Source organism: Schistocerca piceifrons, chromosome 2 (assembly GCF_021461385.2).
Source record: "Schistocerca piceifrons isolate TAMUIC-IGC-003096 chromosome 2, iqSchPice1.1, whole genome shotgun sequence".
Lineage (NCBI taxonomy): Eukaryota > Metazoa > Arthropoda > Insecta > Orthoptera > Acrididae > Schistocerca > Schistocerca piceifrons.
The window spans coordinates 1034129323-1034154330 of NC_060139.1; the positions used below are offsets into that span (position 1 = coordinate 1034129323).

Genomic DNA, 25008 nt, shown 5'->3' on the forward strand with positions numbered 1-25008 from the left:
GTAGATCACGTAACTAATGAGGAGGTATTGAATAGGGTTGGGGAGAAGAGAAGTTTGTGGCACAACTTGACTAGAAGAAGGGATCGGTTGGTAGGACATGTTCTGAGGCATCAAGGGATCACAAATTTAGCATTGGAGGGCAGCGTGGAGGGTAAAAACCGTAGAGGGAGACCAAGAGATGAATACACTAAGCAGATTCAGAAGGATGTACGTTGCAGTAGGTACTGGGAGATGAAGAAGCTTGCACAGGATAGAGTAGCATGGAGAGCTGCATCAAACCAGTCTCAGGACTGAAGACCACAACAACAACAACGATCTAAACTGCACAGCATTTGGGTTATTTCTGTTTCCTCCTCTACTACGAATGCTGGAGAAAAATAATTCCAAGTTGTCTTGACTTGTTCTACGGGTCAAAATATAATTGAGCTCTGCATTTTCTTTACAAACATACAATTCTGCAATTTGCCTTATGCTCATTAAATTCAGCATAAGTCCATACAACGGCATTTTTCTGTTAGACAGAATAACAGGACTTCCATCAGAAAGCTTTAAAGACTTGAAATACTTAATGTATTCATTGATCCTTTTACAGACCGTGTCTCTGTTCCCTCTGAAAATTGGTGCCTTAGTGCCTCACAGCCATAAAATTCTTTAATGCCTAAATCTTTGCAGAACAACATGGCATTTGCAACAGAATTGCTAAGGGTTTGTGCTGCCGAAGCCACTTTCATTTTTTGAGTATGGTACAGAATGTGCTGCCTCCTAAGTTTGTTTGCAGCATGCAAACCTTCCCTTTCATGCAAGTCCACTAACTTTTTAAAATATTCCCATTTAATTATGTTATCACTGCCTGAAATGGTACCATCTAACAAAAAATTCTTTTCTGCAAGTAAATTACGTGCCAGCTTTAGCATGTGAGCTGTGTCAAGCATGCAAAATACCCTCATATCATTGTTTGAAGGGTGAAGAAACCAACACTGTGCTCCCTGTTCATCACATCTGATCCCTAAATTTGCCATTAAAGATCTATTTGTGGCAGTACCATCGCAAACCACAGCTACTATAGTAACACCAGTGTATTCAAGTTTTCGGAGATACTGTTGTACCAAATTTAGCTTTACAGTAGAAGATAGGGAGTGAACTAAACAATAACCCACAGGAATTTTCCAATTTCTGTTTAGCACTGTGACCATGAACACAAGAGCCACTTTTGCTGCCTTGCTATCATCACTTTCTATGCCACCCTCCCCAAAATCAACATAGCCTCTTATTTTTTCCCCATCCTAAACAAGGTCCTTCTTAATAGCCATCTCATCAAACATCAATGTTGCAAAAATTTGGGTTGTGCTATTCTCAACTTCAGAGGCAATTTTAGTGAAACCCTCCTCAGTAAAACCTGGATGGCCACCCACTGACATTGCCCAACGGCGAAGCGTTCTTGGGTGGGGTAATTTCACAAATTACGCAGAATAAAAGTGTAGGGTCAGGGCAAATTTCCTTATTTGCTGAGAATAATGGCATACATTAGCACTGCACTGAAGTTCCAATAGCTCCTTCAACAAACCAACTACATGTTCACTGTTTAACATATCAGAAACTGAACTACATAGCCTTCTCAAACCAACAACTAAAGTCTGTAACTGTACTATTCTTCTTTTGTGTCGTACACTAAGTTGCTTCATTTGCTTTATCCGCTCCTTTAGTCGCACATTCTCTGCTTGTACTCTGTTATATTGTGTGTTCAACTTCTTAGGGCTTGGTAGACAGTAATTGTGGTCAGCAGAAACAGATGTGGATCCGACAGGCACTGAAAGAATGCAGTTACATCATAAGTTTATAACAGAGTTACACCATAAGATTGTAATAGAAAGTATGTAATTCAAAGTAATAAGAACATGGAGTAAAATTAAATTATTGACATACTTTGTGCTAATGATGTCACTGTAACAGCACTATCTTGCAAATTGTCGAAAGATCGCTTTCTGGGTTGTGGTCGTAATACTTTATCTTGTGTTTGTAAATGTGGTGGAAAGTTAAAGATAGTAGGTACTGCTTTTGACAAAAGGCGCCTCTGGACATTTGTGTGGTACATATATTTCTCTTCAAAATGAGCTGAACACAGGTAACTGGCTGTAGTAGGAAACCAGTTTTCTCGCTTCATATTTATAACCCATCTTTTTGTAATTTCCTTATCTTTTAAAGGAAATCTGTAATCAACGATAAATAAATTACTTTCCTGCATTGTCTTAAGCATAATTACAGTTCCAATGCAAATGACTCTTTAATAAAAATTAAAAAACGTGTGCTAGAAAAGTTAAATATTGCAGTAATATCACAACAGCTGACACACTTCCAACACAAACAACAGTACCGCTTTCCTAATGTTTTGACTAAGGAGAACATGGCGGCCGAGTTAGCGTTGGTTGCCGCTAGAAGCGCTGTAACTAGTATCTCAGCCACTCTATGAAATTTTAACTCGTTGGTTCGAGTAGACCCAAATGGTTCTGACGGTCGAAATTATCGCGAAGCTGCGCATGTGTGGTAAAGACTGTTTGGAAAGTTACACTCGTTTGTTATACATGTATTCGCAGGAACCTATTACTTTACAGGCAGACCTTTGGGACTGTCAGCCTCCAGAGTATAATTCAGGAATTCCAGTTGGCCTTTTTCTCATAACACTGAACAGTACCTGCTGTAAGGTGCTGCTCCCTTCCAACCTTCTGAGACGTTTCTTTCCCAAAAGCTATTAGCAAATACTGACCGTCCTGCGAGAATCATTCTCTTTTGAAAACATCACGTTCGGGTCAGACCACCACCCATTTAGTAGACGGATTAAGGGAAGGTCGGCCCATTATTTCACGGCTTAAAAGCAGCCCCCGTCCCCCGCAAACGGGAAAACCGGCGTCAGCGTCCACAATAGAGAGCACTATTTAGTCACCGGGCGCGACCCGCAAATGATAGGCTCCAAGCAAACATTTTCGTCAGTACAAAAGTTCTCGCTGGCCTCTGACAATAAGCCCGAAACCAGTTTGAGACACTTGTGCGCGCAGATGGAACGTGTTGACATTTCTGCTCAGCCCGGCTAGGTAGTTTTCTGCTTTCACATTCGCCGGCTTTTGGCAACTCACAGCCAAATTGCCACCTTTCCACCTAACCTAGACCTCGGGCTGTAGGTTGACTTGTGCATAGAAGATAACAGAAACCAGCCACTTTTTACAATGCTATTTATTTATTTAAATAGCGCCGTTACCGGTTCCGAACCGACAGGTTCACGTTAAGATACATTTTACATTAGCTTCCACTTTTCGTTTTCCCAACTGGTGAAATTTCCTTAGGGTGGTGGTGCAGTACAAGCAGAACAAGATGTGAGACAATGTCTTTTAAACTTTAATTGTGCCTCGCAATGATTTTAAGCGATGTAAACAGATTATTAAAGGGAAGATGTTTTGATTACTTACGATGAAAAATCCGCGCCATTACATTCCAGTGCTGACTGCTGGTGATCATACAGTAGCGAAAACTGTATGATGCACTTTTTTATTTATATGTATACACATAATCCGAAGTACTACTCATACACCAAGAAGTTTCACCACATGGAAGTATGTACACAAAGATGGCTATATTACAACCATGCTACAGATTCGTCTACCACCTGCAAAAAGCCGCTTATCCCAGCAAGAGCCACTGGCTCCACAGAAGAGTGTGTTTCCAGGAGTGGACAAGTGTTCCAAACCTTCTCCCCCCCCCCCAAAAAAAAAAACTAGTTGCTGGGAAATAAAGCTTTCACTCAAAAAGCGTCGCTGGTTGCAACTTTTTTTTTCAGTGTCATTTACGAAGAAACCAGCGCTATGCATGAATTTCACCACGGATAAAATTATTTATTGCATACTGTGAGCAGCTGTAACTGCCTGTTGGTTTAGGCCAGAAGTTACACTGCGCAAGTCACACCAATACTGAAGAAAGGAAGTAGGAGTAATCCGCTGAATTACAGAACCATACCACTGACGCCGAACCCCAGTAGCATTTTACAACATAGACTGTGTTCGAGTACTATCAGTTCTCTCGAAGGTAACAGTTATTTGTCACGTAGTTAGCACGGGTTTAGAAAAGATTGTCCTTGTGAAATACAACTAGCTCTCTATTCTCATGAAGTAATGACTGCTATCGACACGGGATCTGAAATTGATTCCATATTTCTTGAGTTCCAGAACTTATGAAACCGTTCCGCACAAGCAGCTTCTAATGAAATTGCGTGCGTGTGGGGTATCGTCTCTGTTGTGCGACTGGATTCGTGATGTCCTGTCAGGAAGGTCACAGTTCGTAATACCTGACGGAAAGTCATCGAGTAAAACAGAAGTGATATCTGACGTTCCCCAAGAAAGTGTTGGAAGTCTTCTGCTCATCCAATTGTATATAAACGACTCAGGAGACAATCTGAGCAGCCATCTTAGATTGTTGGCAGATGATGCTGTCATTTGCCATACAGTAATGTCATCAGAAGATAAAAACCAATTGCAAACTAATTTAATCAAGATATCTGTATGGTGCGAAACGTGGTAATTGACTCTAGGTAACGAGAAGTTTGAAGTGATCGGCGTGAATAATTATTATTATTATTATTATAATAAAAGGAATCTGCTAAATTTTGGCTAGACGAGAAAGCACATAAATCTAAATGTTGTGAATTCAATTAAATACTTATTAAGGATTACAATTGCGAATTACTTAAACTGGGACGTTTCGTATAGATAATGCTGTGGGGAAAGCGAGCCGAAGACTGTGATTTATTGACAGAAAACTGTACTTAGAAGATGCAACGCGCCCACTAAAGAGACTGAATGCACTACGCTTGTTCCCCCTATTCTGGAATATTGCGGTACGGTGTGTGATCCGCATCAGATACGGCTGACAGAGGACATCAAGAAAGTTCAAAGACGGGCACCTAGTTTCGTATTATCGCGAAATAGGGGAGACAGTGCCATGCATATGATATAGAAGTTGGTGTGGCAATCTTTGAAACAAAGGCGGTTTTTCGTAGCTGCGAGATCTTTTCACGAACTTTCAATCACCAAATTCCTCCTCCCAATTCGAAAATATTTTATTGATGCACACCTACATATGGACAAATCTTCATTGTAATAAGAGAAGAGATAATAGAGCTGGTATGGAAGGATTTAAGTGTTCATTTTTCTCGCTCGCTATTCGAGCGTTGAACGGTAGAGAAATAGCTTGACGGAGGTTCGTTTACCCTTCTGGCACACATTTAATTGTGAACTGCAGAGTAGTCATAGGGGAAACAAGGAGACTTAGAAATGAAGACTGATATCATGTTGAATACAGACAGACAGTGGAACACAAAAGAAGAAAGACTGAAGTGTTTACAGGGAAATACAAGACCAAATCAGGCATTATAAAATGAAAAATAGGATAGAAGCAGCAAGGTGTGTAAGAGAAAAAAAGGTAAGCCAAAGGGGAAAATAGAGGAAATGGAAGAGCACTATCAAAGAAATTAAAGCAGAAAGTTTTATAAGAAAATTAAAAAAACTCAAGAATATAGACGGAAAATAACAGCATGTAAGGACAAAGAGGGCACTTTGTTTACAGACAAACAAGATGTTCTAGATAGATGAAGAGAATACTTCAAGGGAATTCTGGAGGGCAATTCTACCAGGAGTGTGCAGCCACTCGATTACACTGCGGATCCAGAAATATTAGAACGCAAGGAGATGCAGAAGGTAGTGTAGCGTCTAAGAAACTACAAAGCACCAGGAACTCATGGAATAATAGCACGACTGTTGATAAGTGGTAAAACTGGTCTCCATAAGCGAGCAATCAAGAAAATCAGGAAAGAATCCCGGAGGAATGGATCTTAGGGATAATCCTACCCATATGTAAGAAAGGAGACAAGACTTGTTGTTCGAATCACCGAGGACTTACTCTGCTGAGTATAACCTATGAGATTCTCTTTAGTATTATTTGCAACAGTGTTGTTCCATGCAAAGAGATTCTGCGAGAATATCGGTGTGGATTTCGGCCTAATAAGTCAACAAGAGATCAGATATTTGTGCTGAGGCAAATGCATGAAAAGGCATATGAGCATAATATTGAGTTCATAACCTCTGTGTAGACTTGTAGCAAGCCATCGATGGTCTTGACAGGGCTGAAATGCTAAATGATTTGCTACTGCTTGATATACCATCTAGGTAGATTTTACTTACCCAGGAAATATTGGCTGCTTTCAAGGATGCAGTGCGAGTGGATGGAGAACTCAGTAAATGATTCAGCATTAGTAAAGAAGTCAGGCAAGGGGATACGGTTTCTACAATGGTTTTGTAATCTATGGCTTAAGCAGCTATTCAAGAGCTTCAAATATCTGGATACATAGGCACGAAGTCCACCCAGATATGTGCATATGCTGATGATGTGGCAATTATTAGCGGACGAAGAGTTTCACTAGAGAGAACAATAGATGAGCCTAAAGAAGCCACCCAACCTAGAGGCTTCGCTGTTATTGAAAAGAAAACTAAATACATAAATTTCACCAGGAAGTATAATAATAACTTGGACAGACCATCAGCAACTGCTTTAGAATTTTGGACATGGTTGAGCATTGAGATCTGGGATCTAATATTAATAGGAGAAATTCGATGTCAGCTTAAATGGTTCAAATGGCTCTTAGCACTATGGGACTTAACATCTGAGGTCATCAGTCCCCTAGAACTTAGAACTACTTAAACCTAACTAACCTAAGGACACCACAAACATCCATGCCCGAGGCAGGATTCGAACCTGCGACCGTAGCAGTCGCGCGGTTCCAGACTGTAGCGCCTAGAACCGCTCGGCCACCCCGGCCGGCTCCAGCCACCTCCGATGACCGTGACCGGCGTCGTCTGAGACGGAGTCAGTAGTGACAGAATGACAGTAGTGCAACGTATCGTGGTTCAATTCAACACATGACATACCAGACACATCTCCCAATGGACAGGATATTTGAACGTAGAGTGGTGCGCAAGCTCTATGGGGCAATTCAGGATAGCAATGGTCTGGAGATCTAGAACGAACACTGAGCTGAATCGCCTTATACAAGGGGCTGACGTTGAAAGAACAGTAACAAGTAGGAGAGTAGCCTGGCTTGGACATGTCCTTTGGATGGATACTGGACGAACAACTAATAAGGTTTTTGAATGGAGGACAAATGGAATACGACAGAGGCAGAGAGACCGCGTAAGCGGTGGATGGTTCAAATGTCTCTGAGCACTATGGGACTTAACTTCTGAGGTCATCAGTCTCCTAGAACTTAGAACTACTTAAACCTAACTGACCTAAGGACATCACACACATCCATGCCCGAGGTAGGATTCGAACCTGCGACCGTAGCGGTCGCGTGGTTCCAGACAGTAGTGCCTAGAACCGATCGGCCACCCCGGCCGGCCAAGTGGTGGACAGACGATGAGGAAGAAGATAGTAAGATCTCTTAGAGGATGGTGGAGAACTGTGCTGGAGAGGGCAGAATGGAGGGAACTTGTTGAAGAGGTTAAGATTCCTGCAGGGTTGTAAAGCCACGAGAAGAAGAAAAAGAAGAAGAGTAGTCGTTTAGAGCTTAGGAGTAAGAAACTATTCAACCCTTTCACAAAGCTGGTCTCGTATTACGTAGCCCCACATCTTGTTCGTTGGGCGACAGTACGGAACTGCGTCAGACGTCATCCAGAAGTCAAGGAACAAGACATCAACTTGGACGCCGGTATCTAGTGTGCTTTCTGTCATCCAGAGGCATCCGCTCTAGGCAAAGTCGTTTCATTGCCACTTCGTTGTAGTAGGTAGTGTATCTGCTCACACCGACAGCTTCGAGAGTTAAATGTACATCGCAAGCCCGGTAGGTCAACAGCACTGAGAGTGAAGGCGGACGGAGGCCAGGTGTACGGCTGGAGCCGCCAATTTCGTGGAAGGGACGGAACCTGGTTGCCGCTGCCAGACGCCGCATCAGCAAGGTCGCCTCTGCACGGCGCGGCGGGTTTGTTCTGAAGCGTTATCTTTGCCAGACGGAAGCAAACCACCTGCACCTGGAAGTACCGCCCCCCCCCCCCCCCCCCCCCCTGTCGCGGTCGGCCGTCCGCAGCAGACTCCCACAGTACTCGCCGAGGCACGAGGCACATGGCACGCAATCGTCTTTGAGAGAGTACATTTCTAGCGCACGTAATACTGTCTGTGCGAATTTCGTAATTCTTTTTACACTACTGGCCATTAAAATTGCTACACAACCATGATGACCTGCTACAGACGCGAAATTTAGCCGACAGGAAGAAGATGCTGTGATATGCAAATGAATAACTTTTCAGAGCTTTCACACAAGGTTGGCGCCGGTGGCGACACCTACAACGTGCTGACATGAGGAAAGTTTCCAACCGATTTCTCATACACAAACAGCAGTTTACCGGCGTTGCCTCGTGAAACGTTGTTTTGATGCCTCGTGTAAGGAGGAGAAATGCGTACCATTACGTTTTGATAAAGGTCGGATTGTAGCCATCGCGATTGCGGTTTATCGTATCGCGACATTGCTGCTCGCGTTGGTCGAGATCCAATGACTGTTAGCAGAATATGGAATTGGTGGGTTCAGGAGGGTAATACGGAACGCCGTGCTGGATCCCAACGGCCTCGTATCACTAGCAGTCGAGATGATAGGCATATTACCCGCATGGCTGTAACGGATCGTGCAGCCACGTCTCGATCCCTGAGTCAACAGATGGGGACGTTTGCAAGACAACAACCATCTGCACGAAGAGTTAGACGACGTTTGCAGCAGCAGCTCGGAGACCGTGGCTGCGGTTACCCTTGACACTGCATCACAGACAGGAGGGCCTGCGATGGTGTACTCAACGACGAACCTGGGTGCACGAATGGCAAAACGTCATTTTTTCGGATGAATGCAGGTTCTGTTTACAGCATCATTATGGTCGTATCCGTGTTTGGCGACATCGCGGTGAACGCACATTGGAAGCGTGTATTCGTCATCGCCATACTGGCGTATCACCCGGCGTGATGGTATGGGGTGCCATTGGTTACACGTCTCGGTCACCTCTTGTTCGCATTGACGGCACTTTGAACAGTGGACGTTACATTTCAGATGTGTTACGACCCGTGACTCTTCCCTTCATTCGATCCCTGCGAAACCCTACATTTCAGCTGGACAATGCACCACCGCGTGCTGCAGGTCCTGCACGGGCCTTTCTGGATACAGAAAATGTTGTAGTGCTGGCCTGGCCAGCACATTCTCCAGATCTCTCACCAATTGAAAACGTCTGGTCAATGGTGGCCGAGCAACTGGCTCGTCACAATATCCCAGTCACTACTCGTGATGAACTGTGGCATCGTGTTGAAGTTTCATGGGCAGCTGTACCTGTACACGCCATCCAAGCTCTGTTTGACTCAATGCCCAGGCGTATCAAGGGCGTTATTACGGCCAGAGGTGGTTGTTCGGGGTACTGATTTCTCAGGATCTATGCACCCGAATTGCGTGAAAATGTAGTCACATGTCAGTTCTAGTATATTATATTTGTCCAATGAATATCCGTTTATCATCTGTATTTCTTCTTGGTGTAGCAACTTTAAGGGCCAGTAGTGTAAAGCTTGATGTGCGAGTGACTCTTATTGCAGATCTTGTCTTAACGCGTGTGGTGAATGCATGTTACCTCTGTCTTGTCGGCCTTCGCGTAAGGTGGTCGTATACCATTCATTACAATATCTGATAATGAATTAATTATAATACAGGGTGTATCAAGAACAATCACCCGATTAAAAAAAACCATAACTACAGAGTCCGCCAGAAAAATGTATACACTCCTTGTCAGGCTCTATCGAAATATTGACATTGTCGTTCGATTTGAGTTACGAGTGGTTTGTAGTAGGGATTTTGGCTCAGCATATGATTAGATTAGATTAGATTAGATTTACTTTCATTCCAATCGATCCGTAGTGAGGAGGTCCTCCAGGATGTAGAACATGTCAGGAAAACAACAATACATGACAAATATTTACAACTCAAACAAACAAGGTAATGTACCATTCCACAGGTCCCAAGTGACATGGTCGTCATTTTCTGTTATTTTCCTGTGTCCAAGAATTGTCCTCACAATTCTTCTTTCACGATTTTCTATCTGTTCTGCGTATGTAAAATTTGCCAGTGTTTCTGATGCATATAGTATCTGCGGTCTAATGACAGTCTGGTAGTGTAGAGTTTAATATTTTTGGATATACATTTTTTGAATACATTTGTCTGCAGTAGTGAGTTGCTGTCTCTAGTTTTTGTAATCTAGCCCTGCAGGCTGGATGACCTTTTGCCACAGGCTGAATTAGTTCACCAAGATATTTAAAATGTTTAGATACCTGTATTTTCCCGTATTTCGTAGTTATTTTCTTTGGTGGATTTTTGATATTTGTAATGATTTCTGTCTTTTCAAATGAAATTTGCAAGCCTGCTTTTTCAGCAGTTTCTTTAAGTAATTCTATTTGTTTTATTGTGTCTTTTTGTGTGTAAGCTAAACAGGCGAGATCGTCAGCGAAGGCAAAACAGTTGGTTTCAATGGCTTTGTAGCACTTCCCTCCAATTTGGACTTTCTCAACTCCATGTTTTTGCGTGAGTTTTCTCCATTCTGCTATGACTTTATCCAGAACACAGTTGAAGAGTACCGGGGACAGCGCATCTCGTTGTCCGACGCCAGTTTTGACCTCGAAATGCCGTGAAATTTCTCCTTGGAATTTTACTTTTGATGTTGTATTTGTTAATGTTTCTTTGATTATGGTGATTGTTGTTTCATCTATTTCATATTCTCGAAGTGTTTTGATGAGTGTGTCCCTATCGATTGAGTCATAATCTTTTTTGAAATCAATGAATGTTATGAAATATTTCTTGCTCCTTGTAGATAAATAGTTCATTGTTGTTTTGAGGTTAAAAATTTGTTCGGTGCAGGATCTTCCTGGTCTGAAGCCAGCTTGATATTCTCCAAGTTTTCCCTCTATAATTGGTGATACACGATTGAGCAGGGCTTTTGATAGAATTTTGTATGGGACTGGGAGAAGCGATATTCGACGATAGTTGTTAAGATCCCTTTTGTCACCTTTTTTAAACAAAGGGTGAATTAGGGCAGTTTTCCAGTGACTTGGGATTTTCTTGGTTTCCCATACTTGTTCAAGTTCTTTGTGTAGTGCTTCTGCTGATGTTTCTCCCCCAAGCTTGAGCATTTCTGCTGTAATTGTGTCTTCTCCACATGCTTTCCTGTTTTTGAGATTTTTGATTATGTTTGTGATTTCCTCTCGTGTCGGAGGTGTTGAATGTGTTGGTAATGTTTCTGGTTGCGTAAAACTGAGAGTCTGGATGGGTGTTTGGCAGTTTAGGAGTGTCTCAAAATATTCAGCCAGGATTTCACAGTTTTCAGTATTGTTGGTGGCGAGAGTCTTATTATTTCTCATAAGGTTTAGGCAAGGGGACTGGTATCCTCGGAGTTTCTGGTTGAATGTTTTGTACCAAGCTGCCGTGTTGCATTTCTTGAAATTCTCTTCGATTGAGTCCAGTTGTTGTTTTTCATATTGTCTCTTGGTGTTGCGAATAGTTTTCGAGGCATTCTTTCTGGCTTGCTTAAATTCATCAAAGTTGTTTTCAGTTTTATGTGAGTTCCACTTTTTCCAGGCTTTAAGTCTTTCATGCAGAACTTCATTACAGTTGCTGTCCCACCACGGGTGTCTCGGTTTGCTCTTTTTTGGAAAGGTTGTTTCTGTTGCCTCAATCAAGTTGTTCTGAACTTCTTGGAGGTTTTGTGAAGGGGAAAATGTCTTTAGTTTTTTCTGAAAATCCTTGAGGTTAGAGTGGGGCTTAAGGTTGTAATTTCTCAGGGTTGTAGGATCAAAATTTATTTTATTTCTGTTTTTATATTCACCGTTTCTGCTTTTCTGTTTGTTTTGTGGGATCAGTTTAGTTTTTATTTTCGTGAGATAGTGATCGGAGTCGAGGTTTAGAGATTTTCGGACACGTTTGTTCAATATTTCTTTTTCACATTTGGAGGAGATGGCAACGTGATCTATTTGAAATTCTCCGATACTCTTTATCGGAGATACCCAGGTTTTTTGTTTTCTGGGAAGATGTTTAAAACGTGTTGACATTAGCTTGAGTTTAAACTGCTTACAGAGCATAATTAACCTTTCTCCATTTTTGTTGGTTCGTTTGTGTGCGGGAAAGTTGCCGACAATATCGCGGAATTTCTTTTCTTTTCCAATCTGAGCGTTAAAATCTCCTAGAAGTATTTTTGCATTGTTTTCTGGGATTTCTGATATATGATCCTTAAGGTTTTCCCAGAATTCATCTGTTTCTTCCCTATTTTTAGCATTATTTTTGTCATTTGTGGGAGCGTGAACATTGATTAATGTGTATTTTTTATTTGCACATCGAAAAGTGAGGAAAGATGTTCTCGATGATCTTGACCAAAAATGTTCGACAAGGTTCAGAATTTTTGTGTTTACAGCAAAAGCTGTGCCAAGCTGAGGGCATTTGTTCATTACAATTTTTCCAAGTTTTCCTTTAAATATTCTCAATTTGTTTGATTCAAATGTGTTTTCATCAGTGAAGCGAGTTTCTTGTAGCGCCACAATTTGTATGTCTTCCGTGTGTAACTGGTCTGTAAGGTGCTTGAGTTTTCCCACTTTGAGAAGGGAGTTTATGTTGAGAGTTGCTATGTTGAAGATTTTTCTGGGTTTAATCTTGTTGGATTTGCATGGTGTTGCAGACTCCCCAGAATCCATGGGTCTGCTTGCGCCGTTGCCGACGGTGGATTGGCCACCTGGGGTAGTTTCGTTATTGAAAGACATTTCCATCATGCGTTAAGATTGTAACTGTTGAAATTCTTCAAAGTTGGGGAGATTACTTGCGTAACCTACCAGGAATACGACTAACGTTGTTAGTGTTAGAAGGTTTTCTTGAAACAGACGCCTCTAACATGAGGAACAGACGCTGCCCACAAGCCGCCCAATCTAGGTACAGACGCTTGCAGTTATAGATTTTTGGTTCCTCCGCTCTCTCAGCCGTTGGGAGTTAAAAATTCCACATCCGCCTATGAGACCGTTGACCGGTTTTCACCCGTAACCCTAGGCAGGGGCCCTCACAGGGTGCTACCATCCGGAGCCAGATGGACCCAGGTTTTTTTACGAGGTTGTTACTCCTCCCCCTCCTCCTCCCTCATCACTTGTAAGATGAGGATCCGGGCTTGGGACCGGCAATGGCGGAGTTATATATATATATATATATAGCACATCTGAACATATAAACAAATACGTAATCAGTGCCGTTTGTTGCATTGTAAAATGTTAATTACATCCGGAGATATTGTAACCTAAGGTTGACGCTTGAGTACCACTCCTCCACTGTTCGATCGTGTGTGTCGGAGAGCACCGAATTACGTAGGGATCCAAAGGGAACGGTGATGGACCTTAGGTACATAAGAGACTGGAACAGCACATTACGTCCACATGCTAACACCTTTTTATCGGTCTTTTTCACTGACGCACATGTACATTACCATGAGGGGTGAGGTACACGTACACACGTGGTTTCCGTTTTCATTTACGGAGTGGAATAGAGTGTGTCCCGACATGTCAGGCCAATAGATGTTCGATGTGGTGGCCATCATTTGCTGCACACAATTGCAATCTCTGGCGTAATGAATGTCGTGCACGCCGCAGTACATCTGGTGTAATGTCGCCGCAAGCTGCCACAATACATTGTTTCATATCCTCTGGGGTTGTAGGCACATCACGGTACACATTCTCCTTTAACGTACCCCACAGAAAGAAGTCCAGAGGTGTAAGACCAGGAGAACGGGCTGGCCAATTTATGCGACCTCCACGTCCTATGAAACGCCCGTCGAACATCCTGTCAAGGCTCAGGTCAGCCTAGTGTTAATTGTGGAATGTGCAGGTGCACCATCATGCTGATACCACATACGTCGACGCGTTTCCAGTGGGACATTTTCGAGCAACGTTGGCAGATCATTCTGTAGAAACGCGATGTATGTTGCAGCTGTTTGGGCCCCTGCAATGAAGTGAGGACCAATGAGGTGGTCGCCAGTGATTCCGCACCATACGTTTACAGTGCACGGTCGCTGTCGCGCTACCTGTCTAAGCACGCGAGGATTGTCCACCGGCTCTCGCATCCTGTGACGGGCCTGTTACGGACCCGTTTGCGTGCTACGACCATACCTGTTGCATACAGTTGGCGGTAGATGTTTTGCAATGTGCGGCACGTTGGATGCTCTCTGTCCGGGTACCGTTCTGCATACACCCTGCAGGTTTCAGCTGCATTTCGTCGACACTCGCCATAGATGAGTATCATCTCCGCCTTTTCAGAGTTCGAATACACCATGGTCACAGTTCCTACAACACTACACTATCACAGACGTCTGGTAACACGGTGTACTACAGTTGGCCGGCCGGAGTGGCCGTGCGGTTCTAGGCGCTACAGTCTGGAACCGAGCGACCGCTATGGTCGCCTCGGGCATGGATTGTGTGATGTTCTTAGGTTTAATTAGTTCGAAGTTCTAGGCGACTGGTGACCTCAGAGGTTAAGTCGCATAGTTCTCAGAGCCATTTGAACCATTTTTTGAACTACAGTTGGTCTGCGTGCGGAGACGAATGCAGAATAACAATAGCAGCAAGCGCTACATGCGGACACTGCGACAGCTAGACCAAACCACAACAGTGCATTACAGCTACATTCGTAAACACGGTCGTCATCGTAAACATGTCGCTGCAGATGCTGCTCGCCGACCGTGGCCCGTGTTTGTTACAACACGCAACTGAACGTCGGATGTTTCAAGCGTCAACTTTAGGTTACAATATCTCCGGATGTAATTAACATTTTACAATGCAACAAACGGCACTGATTACGTATTTTTTTATATGTTCAGATGTGCTAACAAAACTAACGAATTTCCATTAAAAAACGTAGGTTTGTGTTAAAAAACAGACTTCCATGCATTTTTGTATGGTTTGTATTAAACAATTACACTAGCCCCTCTCCTCACGTTCGGTCTGTGGAATCGGTTCGTCAGTACTTGATGTGGTTTACGAAATATATCCAGCGGTAACGTTAGGTGACTCACCCTGTATATATATATATATATATATATATATATATATATATATATATATATATATATATATATAAGACTAACTGACTTTAAATCCTTGTGAAGCTTATTCTTATTTCTAGTATTGATTCCATGAATTGAGCTGTTTGTTTGAAAAAGTGATATACACTCCTGGAAATTGAAATAAGAACACCGTGAATTCATTGTCCCAGGAAGGGGAAACTTTATTGAGATATTCCTGGGGTCAGATACATCACATGATCACACTGACAGAACCACAGGCACATAGACACAGGCAACAGAGCATGCACAATGTCGGCACTAGTACAGTGTATATCTACCTTTCGCAGCAATGCAGGCTGCTATTCTCCCATGGAGACGATAGTAGAGATGCTGGATGTAGTCCTGTGGAACGGCTTGCCATGCCATTTCCACCTGGCGCCTCAGTTGGACCAGCGTTCGTGCTGGACGTGCAGACCGCGTGAGACGACGCTTCATCCAGTCCCAAACATGCTCAATGGGGGACAGATCCGGAGATCTTGCTGGCCAGGGTAGTTGACTTACACCTTCTAGAGCACATTGGGTGGCACGGGATACATGCGGACGTGCATTGTCCTGTTGGAACAGCAAGTTCCCTTGCCGGTCTAGGAATGGTAGAACGATGGGTTCGATGACGGTTTGGATGTACCGTACACTATTCAGTGTCCCGTCGACGATCACCAGTGGTGTACGGCCAGTGTAGGAGATCGCTCCCCACACCATGACGCCGGGTGTTGGCCCTGTGTGCCTCGGTCGTATGCAGTCCTGATTGTGGCGCTCACCTGCACGGCGCCAAACACGCATACGACCATCATTGGCACCAAGGCAGAAGCGACTCTCATCGCTGAAGACGACACGTCTCCATTCGTCCCTCCATTCACGCCTGTCGCGACACCACTGGAGGCGGGCTGCACGATGTTGGGGCGTGAGCGGAAGACGGCCTAACGGTGTGCGGGACCGTAGCCCAGCTCCATGGAGACGGTTGCGAATGGTCCTCGCCGATACCCCAGGAGCAACAGTGTCCCTAATTTGCTGGGAAGTGGCGGTGCGGTCCCCTACGGCACTGCGTAGGATCCTACAGTCTTGGCGTGCATCCGTGCGCCGCTGCGGTCCGGTCCCAGGTCGACGGGCACGTGCACCTTGCGCCGACCACTGGCGACAACATCGATGTACTGTGGAGACCTCACGCCCCACGTGTTGAGCAATTCGGCGGTACGTCCACCCGGCCTCCCACATGCCCACTATACGCCCTCGCTCAAAGTCCGTCAACTGCACATACGGTTCACGTCCACGCTGTCGCGGCATGCTACCAGTGTTAAAGACTGCGATGGAGCTCCGTATGCCACGGCAAACTGGCTGACACTGACGGCGGCGGTGCACAAATGCTGCGCAGCTAGCGCCATTCGACGGCCAACACCACGGTTCCTGGTGTGTCCGCTGTGCCGTGCGTGTGATCATTGCTTGTACAGCCCTCTCGCAGTGTCCGGAGCAAGTATGGTGGGTCTGACACACCGGTGTCAATGTGTTCTTTTTTCCATTTCCAGGAGTGTATTTTTAATGACGAATTTCATTAAGGAATAAATATATCGGGAAGCAGTAGTTAGTATCCCTAGTTCCCTAAACAGGCTTCTGCAGGATTTTATGTGGATAAAGCGGTTCACACCACATGTAACTCTTACTGCACGTTTTTGTGCCCGGAAAAGCTTTAGCTTGGCTTGATGAATTGCCCAAAAGAATAATCCCATATGACATTATGGAATGAAAGTAAGCATAGTATGCCAGCTTTTTCATTTATGTTAGTACTTTCATCTCGGTATTGAGAAAACAAGACGGTTGGAGCACGCTTGACATTCGAGCAGCGAAAATGTCTTGTGAAGTGGTTTTTCAAATTTGATAATGCCGTGTAAGTGGAACGTCAGTGGAGGCGAGAGTTTCAAACAGAACCGCCAACCCGCCTAACAATGAAACGGGTCATTGACAAGTTTGAATTGCATGGAACGATTTGTGACATTCACAAAGGAAGACAGCGTACAGCTACAAGCCCTGCTTCGTCGGTTCTCGTGTTGGAAACGTTTGTTAATTCTCCACAGAAGTCTGCTACGCAATGTGCACGTGAAGTGGGGGTTAGCAGTACAAGTGTACGAAGAATTCTGAAAGCTGAAAAGTGGAAAGTTTACGTTCCACGATTGCTACATGCGATTAATGATGACGATCCTGATTGCCGAATGCAATTTTGCGAATGGTATGAGCAAATGCTAACTGATGACGAACAACTTGTGACGAGGTAGTTTGGAGTGACGAGGCACAGTTTAAACTTAATGGAACTGCGGATCGGCATAACAGTGTGTACTGAGCACCGTAAAAACCGCTATTTATGTGGATAAAGCGGTCAATCTACCAGCGGTTCATGTGTGGTGTGAACTGTCATCTTGGGGCTTAATAGGACCTTTTCTAGAATGAAATTTTCACTCTACAGCGGAGTGTGCGCTGATGTGAAACTTCCTGGCAGATTAAAACTGTATGCCGGACCGAGACTCGAACTTGGGACCTTTGCCTTTCGCAGGCAAGTGCTCTACCATCTGAGCTACCCAAGCACGACTCACGCCCCGTCGTCACAGCTTTACTTCTGCCAGTACCTCGTCTCCTGCCTGCCAATTTCATTCTGGAAACATCCCCCAGGCTGTGACTAAGCAATGTCTCCGCAATATCCTTTCTTTCAGGAGTGCTAGTTCTGCAAGGTTCGCAGGAGGGCTTCTGTAAAGTTTGGAAGGTAGGAGACGAGGTACTAGCAGAAGTAAAGCTGTGAGGACGGGGCGTGAGTCGTGCTTGGGTAGCTCAGTTGGTAGAGCACTTGCCCGCGGAAGGCAAAGGTCCCGAGTTCGAGTCTCGGTCCGGCACACAGTTTTAATCTGCCAGGAAGTTTCAGGATCTTATTTCTTTGATGCTACTGTCACCGGAGAAGCGTACCTCGAAATGTTACGCACATCAGTTTTGCCAGCTAAATGTGCGCTTTATGGAGCTGATGAAGAGCTCTTCTACCAATAGGAGGGGCGCCACGACACTACCACCTAGCCATACGAGCTTTCCTGGATGACAGTTTTCCGGTACACTTGATTGGACGAAGAGGGCCCATTGAGTTCCCTCCACGGTCGCCAGATCTAACCGGCTTTTATTTGTGGGGCACTCTGAAATATAACGTCTATCGACGTAAGCCACGCACGCTGGAGGAACTTCGCCAGGAGATTACAGCGACATCTGCAGCAATCTCCACTGTAACATTTACTGACGTAATTGCGACTACCGATCGTCGTTCTGCAATATATATAGCCACCAACGGTGAACATTTTGAACATTTAAAATAACCATGTGCTAAACTGAAGGTGATCAATTATTAAATGTAAAATAAACATATAAGTAACACTTTTCGTTCCTTAACGTGTGTACACATTTTTCTGGCGGACTCTGTATTATGTTATTTGAGATATGTGCGTGAACAACGTACTGTTGGAAAGAGCACACTCTCGAGTTTTACATGATTCCTGCTAGGTGGCAGCTGTGTGCGCCCACTTAAGTTCTATTAAAAATGGTGTCGGGACAACAGAAAGCGGTTTGTGTTCCACGTTTCGCACATTGCGGGTCAGTAGTAACAGTTCACTGTGACTTTTGTACTAGGTATGGTGTGGATCCTCCTACAGCACAGAGCATTAGACGACGGCATGAACAAATCCTAGAAACAGTTTGTTTGTGTAAAGGCAAATCGCCGGGTCGTTCCCGAGCATCTGACACAGACGTCGAACGCATCCGCCATAGTTTCACAATGAGTCCGCAGAAATCCGTTCGCCGTGCAGCTCGAGAACTCTACATGCTCCCAGTGTGCGTCTGGCGTGTGTCGCGTCCTCATTTACACGTGAGACCATACAAAATTCAGCTACTGCAAGCTCTTCGTGAAGGTGACAAACAACGATGTGTGAAGTTCTGTAATTTCGTTCTTGGTAAGATGGAGGATGACAGTTTTCTTCCAGGCTTAGTGTGTAGTGACGAGGCAACATTCCATTCAAATGGAAACAAAACCGTCATAATGTCACAATATGGGGTACGGAACAACCACATGAAATTGTACAATATGCGACGGACTCTCCAAAATTTAACGTGTTTTGTGCAGTTTCGCTGGAAAAGGTGTATGGGACATTTTTCTTTGTCGGGAATACTGATACGGGAAGCACATATCTCGATATGCTTTTCCCACGGTTGGAGACTGATTCGAACGACTTTATTTACCAACAGGATGGGGCACCGCCACGCTGACATCTGGAAGTGCGGAAATTTTTAAATCAAAGGATTACTGAACGATGTATCGTTCGCACTAGACCAAATGATTCAGCCTTACGTTACTGGCCTCCATTGTCACCGGACCTGATTGTTATGTGTTTTTTTCTTGTGGGTGTGGTATCAACGTTCAATACCACACTTGTTAGTTAATAACTGCGGTCCGTATCAGTATCGTTGGACCCGCGAGTCGCGACCAGCGCCGCTCCGTGGCTTGTATCAAGTCTCTAGCGAGCTCTCGTCCACTCTTGCTCGGGACGTCAACTAGGAATGTAGCATAGCCTTTAACTAATAGGAAGCAACCTCTAACAAGGCGCTAAGTAACGTATGGCCTAAGTGAGGCCACAATAGCTGTCTGTTTCTAAATACATGTACGCAGCCAAGGAGAATACTGTACAACCAGTTAAGTATAATATATATTATTTTTTACCAACGACTTCTAATTATTTTACTCGTTGCAGATGCAGACCATGCAGCCAGTACATTATGGACGCTACTGACAAACTTACTGTGATTTGTATGTTTCTATTTAGCATTGGCCACCAGTCAACACTGGCGACGACTCGTTCGTCGCCATCGTAACAGTGGGGGTTTGTAAAAGACTCCTTTTATGTGCCTCCGTTACCAACAACAATGAATTAAGTGAGACATCGCATTACAGCAGATGTGGAAGCTGTAACTCCAGACATGCTCGTAGCAGTGTGGGAACGATTAGAATACCGCATTGACATTTGACGCGCATGTGAAGGGGGTATATTGAACACCTATGAAAAGACATGGAAAAAAAACTTTTTCAGTTCTCTGCTCATCAAAAAACAAAATTCATTGTAGATGTTTATTACTTTCAGAAATATAGACGTGCTATATAGGGTGATTCTTTTTGATACACCGTGTATATTGAAAACTGCGTTATGTTTTACTTTGTAAAAGAATAATATCCTGCTCTATTGATTATAAATATTTTATGTGATATTGAGCCAGTTGGATGTAGTCGGTCTGGTGATGTTACGATCGCACGTCATTAGCGTCGCATCATCTCTAAATGGCTATGTATCTAATCGAGTCTGCCGTTTGTAAAAGTAACGAAATTCGATTACAGTCATTGTCTCCGTGCAAAGCTGATTTTTTGCATCAACCGTAACAGTGACATGATCAGGCGTTTACCAAGCTCACCATTTTCCAGCTACGACGAAAGGCTGTCAGAGTTACCAAGTTACGACGAGAAAGCCACACATGTGGTACTAAAGCCAATCTTCCGCCATATTATTGAGGTTACCACCGAAATGCTTTTTCCTTCTCGTCGTCTGTGTGATGTGCCCCACCACTCGAACATTCAACCTTGAACAGTCGCTTAATTTTCTTTTCATTTTATTTTCTGGGATACATTACAACCTCCCCACCCCCCACCCCCGACACACACACACACACACACACACACACACACACACACACACACACACACACACACTTAACTTCCTGTCACCCCGCTTTAACGTGTCACTGATTCTTACGATAATAACAATAAAATATATAAAATGGTTCAATATAATAATAATAATAATTTATTAACAATAGTGCTTAGTACGTTGCTTTGGCATAAGTTTCAAGAAACTGCAATTTAGACAAACACGGTACTACTATCGACTCTCACTAATTTGTTCAAGGGACCTCAGAAATAGTCACGATAATTGAGGGTTTGGCTTAGTGAAGCTTTGACAGATCAACGAGAATCAACTAGAAGTCGAAGTAAGGCTGTACTCTCGAAAACAATGAAGTTAAAAAACACAGTGTCGATTCGGATATTGCGAAGCAGGCCGATGATTTTACTGTATTACATTTTCAATGACAATAAGGAAACACTCGCTTATTTCCATTTCACGCACTGTTTGTGTTTTGAAAATGATGTCTTGCAGATGACCGCCATCTTTCTGTTGACACTCAAACAATGTGTCATGTAAATCGTTCATGACACGTTCAAGCATGTGTACAGGAATGCTTCTCATTTCAACAGGAATGCTGTCTTTCAATTCCGCAACTGTGTTATCTAGCATTCATCCTCCGTTCCAGGAACCCCCAGAGGAAGTAATCACACACATAAGTCTAACTTTCCGTCACCTTTTTTCTGGTTTCGTTTTTTATGGTGGGAAGTTTAAGTGAACAACTTGTAACTCTGAAATTTTTTTTCTATTCGGTAAAAATGTTGCTAAAACTGTTTTCATGTTGAAAACAAGTTTACCAAGATGACGCTATGGGAAAAACTCAAGTGTAGGAGTGGTTTGCTCGATTTAAAAATGGCGACATGTCGATTGATGACAAACCACGTTCTGGACGTCCATCAACTGCCCTAACCGAGGAAAATATAGAAAAAAAAAATCGAGAACTCTTGCTCACAGACCGTCGACAGACAAATGGTTAACTGTCCGAGATTAGTGGATTATCTTGGAGCTCGGTGTTCTGCTCTGCAGATAGGAGACTGGTTCTTCCACCGCGAAAACGCAGATGCGCACACAGCCATCTCTGTTAGACAGTTTCCGACCACAAATGGCATGGTTCTACAGCCCCACGCTCCTTATTCGTCTGACCTGGCTCCGTGCGACTTTTTCTTATTTCCACGCATGGAAAGGAGCATGAAAGGACACGGATTTGACAGCATTGAAGAAATCACCAAAAAAATAAACAGAAAAAACGATGGAGAAGCTGTCAGCCATTTCTAAAGATTACTACAAAAAAAGTTTCCAACAGTGGCCCAGTGGGACAAATGTTTTAGTTGTAGTGGACAGTATTTTGAAGGGGAAAAGGTTATTTTGCAAACAATTTGAAAATGTATAGCTGTTAAAAAAATCTGGTTTTTTGGGTACTCCCTCGTATCAATGCCTGTCATTTTAAGAAGTCCATAATAATTATAGTAATTATATAAAATTTTTATTTTTGTTGATGTTTATACATTTTCCTATAGCTATTTGGTAACAGATTTCCGGGTTTCAAGCCTTTAATTTGTGAAATCAGTCATCTCATATTATTCGAGATGGTTTAGTGCATTTTACCCCGCGCGACCTTTTCTTGACAGACTGGCGGCTTGACAGGGAGGTGTGTTGTGCGCCCGCATGTTTCGGATGAGATCCGCCTGGCTACAGGGACCTAACTAGCCTTGGGTCGGTCATTGCGCGCCGTGGACAAGGCGTGGGAGGCCTTGGGGAGGGCTGCGACCCGCGCGACCGAGCCAGATACAGAGAAAGCTGCGCGCTCCGCCACACTACACTCCGTGCGTCGCAGTCGTGGCCTGCGGTGACGTCACGCCATCCATCCTAGGTGGGAGGCGGACGTGCCGCCAGTCAACAGAACGCACTGGCCGAATGTGGCAGCTGTGATGGGTGCTTCTGAAAACTTCATCTGAGAAATATATATACGTCGATACCAGATATAGATTCAACTCGTACAAAGTTCCTTATGCAGGTAGTAGCTGTCTGTACCCAGCTGGGTATTGTTAAATGGAAAACTGCTAAATACAGAGGGATCCCAGAAAAATGCAGACAGTCTTTGATAGTTAATATCTTTGGAATAAAATGACATATCGTTGCAATTCTGCGCGGTAGCGTAGTCCATTGCTTTCTCAACAGATCTTGGCGCCCGTTTTCCAGCAGACGACGGTGCCGCAGAGAATGAAGTAAGATTGTTGTTTGAGCAACACAAGGCCGTATTGCAGTGGCGCTGGAAGTACGAAAACATGATGGGAGGTACAACGGAAATGGCGTAATGTGTACGGAACTTAGCCATCAATACGTACAACAATTTATCGTATTCGGGATAAATTTTACTGTTCAGGATGTGCATAAGGAAAGGTCTGGCCAACTAAAAACATCGACAAGTCCAGCCTCCAGCGCTGCTGTGTTTCAACATTTTACTAGGTCACCTAAAAAATCTGTGACGCAGGGTTCACTTGAAAGCGGGGTAGGCCGATCAAGCGTGCGACGAATTATGAAGGCTGCAAAGTGGAAAGTGCACATTCCAAGATGGCTGCGCGCTATGAACGAGGATGACACGGATCGAAGCATGGAGTACTGCGAGTGGTCTGAAGGCATGCTTCGCGAGAATGAACGGTTTGCACGGATGGTTATTTGGTCTGATGAACCGCAGTTCAAGCTCACTCGTTTTGAGTGTCACAGGCATGATACGTGAATTGGAGTGGCAGTCATTAAAACAAAGGTGTTTTTCGTTGCGACGGGATCTTCTCATGAAATTTCAATCACCAGTTTTCTCTCCGATTGCGAAAACATTCTGATCATCACGATAAAATAAGAGAAATCAGGGCTCACACAGAAAAATTTAAGTGCTCGTTTTTCCCGTGTGCCATTCGAGAGTGGAACGGTAGAGAGACAGCTTGAAGGTGGTTCATTGAACCCTCTGCCAGGCACTTAATTGGAAATGAGCGTTTGGGGTCATTGGCCGGGAGGCCCCTTACGGGGCAGGTCCGGCCGCCTTGGTGCAGGTCTTATTACATTCGACGCCACATTGGGCGATCTGAGCGTCGGATGGGGATGAAATGATGATGAAGACAACACAACACCCAGTCCCTGAGCGGAGAAAATTCCCAACCCAGCCGGGAATCGAACCCGGGCCCATTAGGACGGCAGTCCGTCACGCTGGCCAGTCAACTATCGGGGCAGACAGGCACTTAATTGTGAATAGCAGACTGGTGTAGAAGCTGAACGGTACTGTAAACTGCCACAACTGCATGCACTGGACTCCTGAAAATCCTCACGTTCACGTTGACATACATGTTAATCTGCCAGGTGTTAATGTGTGTTGCGGTCTGTCATCGCGCGGTTTGTTTGGCCCATTCTTCTTTGAAGGTACCGTAATTGGTGAGGTGTATCTTCATATGCTGCGACCAACGATTTTACTTGCCATCCGAGAGGTGTTTAAAAATAAAAGCCCGCATCTCGTGGTCGTGCGGTAGCGTTCTCGCTTCCCACGCCCGGGTTCCCGGGTTCGATTCCCGGCGGGGTCAGGGATTTTCTCTGCCTCGTGATGGCTGGGTGTTGTGTGCTGTCCTTAGGTTAGTTAGGTTTAAGTAGTTCTAAGTTCTAGGGGACTGATGACCATAGATGTTAAGTCCCATAGTGCTCAGAGCCATTTGAACCATTTAAAAATAAAAGATTTTACCTCCAATAAGATGTCGTTCCGCCTCACTGCCACAGTGATGTCAGAGCCTGATTGGATGAAAATCTACGTGGACGATGAATAGGTCGAAGAGAAGCTGTTGAGTACCCACCACGGTCTTCAGACCTGACGTCTCTTATCTTCTGCCTACGGGGGAGCTTGAAAAAAGGCAGTTACATTGAACGAGCTAAGAGAAACCATCGAGGCGTGCTTTGCGGCTACCACACGGGCAACACTGACAGCCGCAGTTCGGTCAACAGTTCAGCGGCATCGACGGTGTTTGACTGCCAATGGGGGTCGCTTTGAACACATAAAGTAACCTTCCCTCCGTACAAGAACTTTAACGTACGAC

At 44.3% G+C, this 25008-nt stretch overlaps 1 protein-coding gene and 1 non-coding gene across 2 annotated transcripts in view; both read left to right on the forward strand.

The window, feature by feature from the left end:
* LOC124776861 (PRL-1 phosphatase) overlaps window positions 1–25008 on the forward strand; it is a 629058-nt gene that overhangs the window by 211987 nt on the left and 392063 nt on the right. The gene's annotated exons all lie outside the window — the stretch shown is intronic.
* Window positions 17994–18068, forward strand: Trnap-cgg. Its single transcript has one exon. It is a non-coding gene; the product is annotated as a tRNA-Pro (tRNA).